The sequence below is a fragment of the Adiantum capillus-veneris genome, chromosome 22, assembly GCF_014529385.1.
Source record: "Adiantum capillus-veneris isolate H3 chromosome 22, ASM1452938v2, whole genome shotgun sequence".
In the NCBI taxonomy this organism is placed as follows: Eukaryota; Viridiplantae; Streptophyta; class Polypodiopsida; order Polypodiales; family Pteridaceae; genus Adiantum; species Adiantum capillus-veneris.
This window is the reverse complement of record NC_140952.1, coordinates 51308968-51316711: the sequence shown is the minus strand read 5'-3', so window position 1 is coordinate 51316711 and position 7744 is coordinate 51308968.

Sequence of the window (7744 nt, the reverse complement as noted above, 5' to 3'; positions counted from 1 at the left end):
AAGAGGTTGGTTTTTTTTAAAAACTTTTAGAAAATGTATTCATTTAAAAAAAAATAAATATATTCATTGTAAAGAAGAAATTGGATATTTCAAAGAAATGAGAATACTATTAAGGTAAGCAAGTCCATGCCATCTTTCCTCTACAAGGTGTGAACAACATTTTAGATTGATGGTAGAATGGTATTGTGGAAAAGTGGACTCTTGATGGTGCTATGGTATGTCATGTGGAAAAGCCATGAGATCGTGTACCATGCTAAGGAAGAAATTGTGATAGAATTTGAAAAGTTTAGGATTAGTGGTATATGCTGCTAGTATGATAATGATATGCAATCGATATGAATTGAATAGTACCAATATGAAATCACTCAACCGGTATGGTATTAGCAACTCATAAAGATACCATTGAGGCTACCAAAGTTGAAAATAAGAGAAACCATTAGAAAATAAAAAACAATCAACTTAGACTATTGTACCCAAAGTATGAATCACATAAAGATGAACACTAAAGTGATGAGTGGTATGATGGAGAGTAAAATTGCATGGACTAATGATGGGCAAATCCCTAAACCCACTATATGGCTAATGAGATATGCAAAACTGTCTTTACAATGGCTAAGTGTGAGTGTGTGGCCAGTTTCTAGCACCACTTAGTACACATGTAAAAGGCTACATTTTCTATCCAATCTTTGTCCCCTATCTCTGTAGGTCTTTGTTACAGCTTCTTTTTATGGATATAACTCATGACTCCCAGTGAGATAGGTAGGTTTGCTATGTATGGAGATTCCCATGATATTAGAACAAATTTCTTTCACACTTCATCTTGAGATGATGTACCGTGTATGTGGTAGTGATGTGTGAACATACTGAGGACCACTAGGGCACTTTTTCCCTTACTAGGAGGTTTTTTCCACCGTGCATTGTATATATGTCCATCACTTTAAGGCTAACTTAACTTTCTATTTGCGTACTAAGAAATACACTCTCTATTGTGTGCCTTGAGCTCCTTCATCATCTCCAAGCTGTGTGTGTGTCTCCGCAACCCTAATTCCAATTATTGGGATCTGTACGCTTTGCTGTACGTGTCGAAGATGGGAACTTGCCTGTGCACTGTGTGCGAGCTTGGAAAGGCTGCAAACACACAACTAGAAGAGCCTAACAAGCTCAAAGGGGTAGGGATGTGTCACTCACCGCTCAATGCTTCCGCCGTGAAGGATCCTATGCTGCAAAGAAGAAGGAGCCACCGTCGATGCTGCGATTGACCGCCTCGCCGTCGCCGATGCCGCCACAATGCTTGATCTCTCTCTCTCTCTCTCTCTCTCTCTCTCTCTCTCTCTCACACACACACACACACACACACACACACACACACACACACACACACACACACACACACACACACACACACACACACACACACACACACAATCTCTCTCTCTCTCTCAAGCGCGCGCGCGCGCACACACACACACACACACACACACACACACACACACACACACACACACACACACACCCACCTGTGAGCACACAAAGGAGAAGGAGACAAAGATAGAGCAAGAGAATGAGGACTTTTAGGTCAAATGGACCTTTTATAAGTGTTTGGCCCATTCACACATGGACGCCCACAGTTGCCGATCTTTGCAAAACTACTGTAAAAATAAGATAAGTGGTGCGCCTCACATCGGCTATCACCTACACACCTATTGGACCGACAAGCCCGGTCTATGACTCAATCAAATAAATAATATGCATCCGTCGAAGGTGATAGGATGTTCGTGAGGGTTAACATGTCCCCCTTCCTGATGTAGATTCTGTCCTCGGAAGCTATTGAGATGAAGCCCGTTTGTCGAGGTGGAAGAGCATCTGAGATTGAATGTCCTTAGCTTTCTTCAATCACTGTAAAATCAACCAAAATAGTAACTGCATTCTCATATACAATTAAAAAGCATATACAGTTGTAGGTACACAAATTGATTGGTAACAAAATATTAAACAATTTGTCAGCAGTAAACATTAAACTGTAATATATCAAATGCATAAACAATTATAAAGGTAAAAAACTAAAACAAGCCTGGGGTCGCTAACTTAACGGTCGAAAGGCACGAGAGGTCAACTATTAATACCATGGGCAAGCTTCTCAATTTTGTCTCTCAATTAAGCTGTTTAATCACGAGAGCCAAGTGTTTCATGTCCGAGGGCTGACTAGAGGCTATACCTAGAAGACCTTGTAGTTAAGCTACGATAAAAGGAATTGCTCCTGAAATCATCGCCTGACTTATTTCCTTCTCTTTGACCCCCCAAAGTCTTTTCACATTGCTTCAATTTTGATGTGTGTGCTTATTTTGTATGCCTTGGGTTTTTTTGCTTTTCAAGGAAAAGCGCCCACACTGGGAACCTCTAGGGCTCTAATACTTAAGCTAAAGGTCAATAGGGACTAAGTCCACTAAAAAGCCCTAGTACATTGCACACGATGCTGCCTAAATTGGATTAAGAGCCTAACGTAACCATTGATTATTAGAAAGGCATTCCCATGGTATTAAGAGAAGATCTCTAACTCCTAACTTGGTCAAACTAGCTTAGTCAGACTGCTTGATTCTTCAACCTAGACAAGGGATTATGATAGAACATTATATAGGATCTAATGTTTAATCTAAGCAGCTGTGCTGAATATTGTGCTACTTATCACATTTAAAGCAGACAAACATGAATGTAAAAACAAAGACAAGGGGCAATGCTAATGGTCAAGAAACACCTGTTCGTGTTGATGATCGCGCTTGATTTGAAGAGTGAACGAGAGAAAGATTCCATGAAGTTCCAAATCCTAACAACAACAACACGTTCCTATACACACTAAAAAACACAAGGAATACCTCTAGGAGGCACATCAGTGGAAAGAGGCACCAACCTTTATTGAACACAATCAAACAACATAAGGAACCCAAACCTAATTATTTGCATCCCCTCCTAGAGAGTCAAGGGAACAGGATATTGTAGAGAAGGGGAGGTAACCCTAAGGCTAAACCCCTATCATCATCATCATCGAGAAAAACAAAGTCATCAGATCTTCTTCATCATTAGAGGCCGCACCAATGTTTACTAAGAAGGTCACTAGACATCTATAGTCGTCTTGGTCAAAAGGGTAGGCTTTCTCTTTTACTTTTTTATCTTGTTTTTGTGAGTATAAGGCTTTATATATACGTTCCCTAAAATTGGGAGATTGAGAGGTAAGGGAGGAAGGTTAAGAGAGGAGTGAGTGAATGATGAATGTCAGCAAAGACTCCCCTCTTCCTTGGGTATATCATACCTTTTGGAATGATGTCGTCACCTTTTGAAACCAATTGTTCCAAGTTGTCTTGGGTGAAGACTTTGACCAATAGTTTTCAACCGCCCTAGGCATTTCATCTAATTGCAACGGTGGTAAGGTACTCTCCCATGATTTTATTTGCAACGTTGTTGTAGGTGGTGAACTTACAACAGGAGGTGAAAACTCTTTCTTGTTTGTGTGGATATGTACAATGGTAGGTGGAGGTTGTGTCGAAGCTTCTAATTTCGTATATGAACTACAAGAAGAGCAAGAAGCTTCATTCATTTTTTCTATGGTTGAGGTGAGCGAAACAAGCCTTTTTCACTTGGGAACCCATACTAGCTCCGGATCTGATGTATAGTGTTTTGTGATTTTTCCTTTCCTACGATCTTCCATCGGCTTTCTCGTCACAAGACTTGACTCACATGGATCAGGTGACTAGTAAGAACACAATTTACGTTTTGACACCCAAATTTGTTCATTTCCTTGATAGTAGCCTTGGGCTTCCAACAGTCGTTTAGGAATCCAACGCAACATTTTTTTACATTTCTGGGAGCCAGTGGGACGTTTCTTACAAGGCCCCTATTTTTTAGCATTAGCGTCGCTGAAGAAGCTTTAGGGATCCACTTGTATATTTTCTTAGTTATATTGAGATGGGTCTTGTGTGTCTCAAGCTTTGTTTCAACTACAAAAGTTGAAGCTCTAGGGAGTTGGGGCTATAGGGACGTATGGTTCAACCTGTTGGGGTATAAAGCCCAATGTGGTCGCCCAGGTAAGTGGGCTGGCCGCCAGGTATGTACACATATTCTTTTGTTAAAACCTAATAAGAACTCACTATGCTCTACACATTACAGTAGAGCGAGTTCACCATATCGTCGTACTCTTCTTCTCGCACTCTCTCTCGCGTCGCACTTCCGCTCGTACTCCTTCAAATGGTATCAGATATCAGATCGAGGCTCGGGGCAGCACTGCAGGAGGCTAGAGTCACCAGCTCAGATTGGAGTGAAATTCGACAGGCGAAGACACGGCCCAAAATCCTGTTGGCCACCGTTCGGCTTCGACAAAGGTCTGCGCAGGCCATTTTCGACTACGTGGTCTCGGCGGGTGCAGATCCGACTCTGCAAATTTGGGGTTTTTCGGCCTACGATTGCAGGTGCTGAGGATATCGACACTCCCAGAGTGTTGATTTGTGGCTGTCTACACATCGAAGCACGGCTCACAGTTCTTGGAGGCGTGTCACATACGACACGGGCGCATCTACACAAAGACTGTAGGTGACATCCACTAGTTCATCAGGTAGCTTGTGTTTGCTGCTTGATATTCCAGATTTCATCCTGACATTGCAGGTACTTCCACATGGGATGTATTGTCAGAGATGATGTATGTCTGTTGAGGGTTTGCTGGCTGTGAGTCACGCAGCAAACAACCGCCGCAGCGGTTACAACATACAGTGGGAAATTTGTGGATGTATGACTTTGTGGGAAGTCTATGTACTGTCAGATTTACTGCAGCCTTTGTTGAGGTTCGAGTGAGGTTTTATTGAGCTGGGGGATTCTCAAATGTTGAGATCCTTTCGGTGATACAGGTCTTGGAGCGATACCTCGAGCACCCTTAGATAGGCAGCTAGGATGTATTGACTGTGAGTTAGACAATTGGGATTGCATCTTTGCTTTACTGCCGTTGAGGCATTGTCGCAGTCTATGCTTACAGGACAATGACAGGACAGTCAGAGACAGTACAGGTGCAGGACAGGTTTACCTGCAGCTTACAGTGTCAGAGAGACAGTGTTTTTGAGCTGTTTTTGGTCTGTTTTTGAGTACACCAGAGCCATTTTACAAAGGAGACTCTGCCAAAATTTATGCAGAATTTGAAGCTTTCTTGGTTCATTTGACAGGTTGATATTGGTTCAGAGGTCAGTTTATAGGGGAAACTCTGCCGAATTTTTCCCAAGAAAGTAAACCACTGTGAAGCGTAGCTATGGATGGATCACAGGACACTTCTCTTTACAATATCAAGAAGCTGGATGGAACCAATTTCCCATTGTGGAAGAAGTAGATTTGGCACGTGTTGGTACAAAAGAAACAGATAAAACCTATAAAGCTCAAGGGGATAAAACCAGAAGATATGGACGAAGATGAATGGAGCGAAATGGATGAATTGGCACTTTCTACCATTATGCTGACTTTGGCAGAAAGCGTTTACTTCAATGTAGCAGATGAGATGTCATCTTATCAAGCATGGTTAAAGCTGAGTGATCTTTATGAGAAGCAGAGTGCAGCTTCACAGGTATACTGGCTTAAGAAGCTTGTTGACTTGAAGATGAAAGAAGGGACACCTATGTCCAATCATCTGAATGAATTCAACACAATCTATAGTCAGTTGTCAGCTCAAGGTGTCAAGTTTGATGAACCTATTAGAGCTATGTTCCTGTTGATCACATTGCCGGAAAGTTGGGACACTTTTCGCACAGCTTTGAGTAATTCTGCACCTCCAGATGGTTTGAACATAGCAGGTGTAGAAGGAAGTCTGCTTACTGAAGAAACCAATAGAAAGACAATGGACAAAGGCAAAGGAGCAGCCTTAGTTGTCAGGGGAAGGACCAAAGAAAAGTACAAAGGTGGAAAGAGGAATCAGTCTCGTAGCAAGTCACGCAGTGCTAAAGGCAAGAGTGACATAGAATGCTACCATTGTGGCAAGAAGGGTCACATGAAAAGAGACTGCAGAGAATGGAAAGCAGAAAAAGGCAAAGAGAAAGCTGAAGACCATGGTGAGAAGAACAAGTCCTCAATGAAGATTCAAGAAATAAATGTGAAAAACACTGTTGCAGAGGATGACAGTCTAGTGTCAGGAGACATCTACTTCTTGAAGAATACAATGGACTCAGCTCTTCTTACAACATCTGATGGAAATGCACTGAGTGACTGGATTATAGACTCAGGGGCATCACTTCATGTGTCTCCAAACAAGGAGTGGTTTACCTCTTATGTGACCACTAAAGATCATGTTCGGCTAGGCAATGGGCAGACATGTGAGATCTTAGGTGTTGGAGATGTTCAATTGAAGTTTCAGAATGGCTCTTCTTTCACGCTGAAGAATGTGAAACATGTTCCCGCAATTACAAAGAGCTTGATCAGCACAGGTTTACTTGATGATGCTGGCTACGTCACCACTTTTGGACAGAACATGTGGAAGATATCCAAGGGTTCTATGACAGTAGCACATGGAGTAAAGTCTGGAGGACTTTACATGATTTATGTATCAAATGTCTCTAAAAATGTAATCAATGTAACCGAGCAGCCGAACGTTTCTTTGTGGCATAGCCGGTTAGGACATATTTCCAAGAAGGGAATGGAAATCTTGTCTCGTTCTGGTTATTTGCCTGGCTTTTCATTTAATGATTTTGAATTCTGTGAACATTGTCTGTATGGTAAGCAAACACAGCAGCCACATAAGCATAGAAGCAGTAGAAGAGATACACAGTTGGCACTTGTTCATAGTGATTTGTGTGGACCTATGCCTAACCTATCTCTAGGGGGGAGCTTCTTACTTTATGACATTTATAGATGATTACTCGAGGAAAGTATGGGTTTACTTTCTCAAGCACAAGGATGAAGCGTTTAGTGTTTTCAAAACGTTTGTGACACTTGTGGAGAATCAGAGTGGCAAGAAGCTTAAATGCTTACGCACTGACAATGGTGGAGAGTATGTTTCAAAGGCCTTTCAGGACTTTTGTGAGTCAAAAGGTATAAAACGTGAACTTACTGCTCCTTACAATCCTCCTCAAAATGGTGTTTCTGAGAGGACGAATAGGACCATACAAGAGAAGGTCAGAAGTATGTTGTCTAATGCACAACTGCCAAATGGGTTTTGGGCTGAAGCTGTATCAACAGCTGTTCATCTTGTAAATAAATCTCCTAGCAAGGTTTTGCAGAAGGATTCAGTGCCAGAGACGGTATGGTCAGGCAAAATGCCCTCATACAAACATCTCAGAGTCTTTGGCTGTGAGGCATATACTCACGTTCCAAAGGAATTTAGGAACAAACTTGAGCCAAAGAGTAGAAAGTGCATCTTTCTAGGCTATGGTAATTTTGGTGAGATGGGGTACAGACATTGGGATCCCGAATCCAGAAAGGTTGTCCACAGCAATGATGTTCACTTTAATGAATCCAAATATCATTCTAAACCAGAGAGGGTTGAGGAGATTAGAAGAGTTGTCTTCCAAGAAGATGGACCTGCACGTGCAAGACAAAATGTCAAGGCTCAAGAGGAGCAAGGACAGGATAGAGTGGAACCACACGTTGTGGCTGAGCCTGAGCCACCTATTGTGCGTAGATCTGGACGTGTCACGCGACCTCCTGATAGGTTTGTTCCATCTATGAATTATGTCATGTTGACTGATTGCAACGAGCCTTCATGTTACAAGGAAGCAGTGCAAATGAA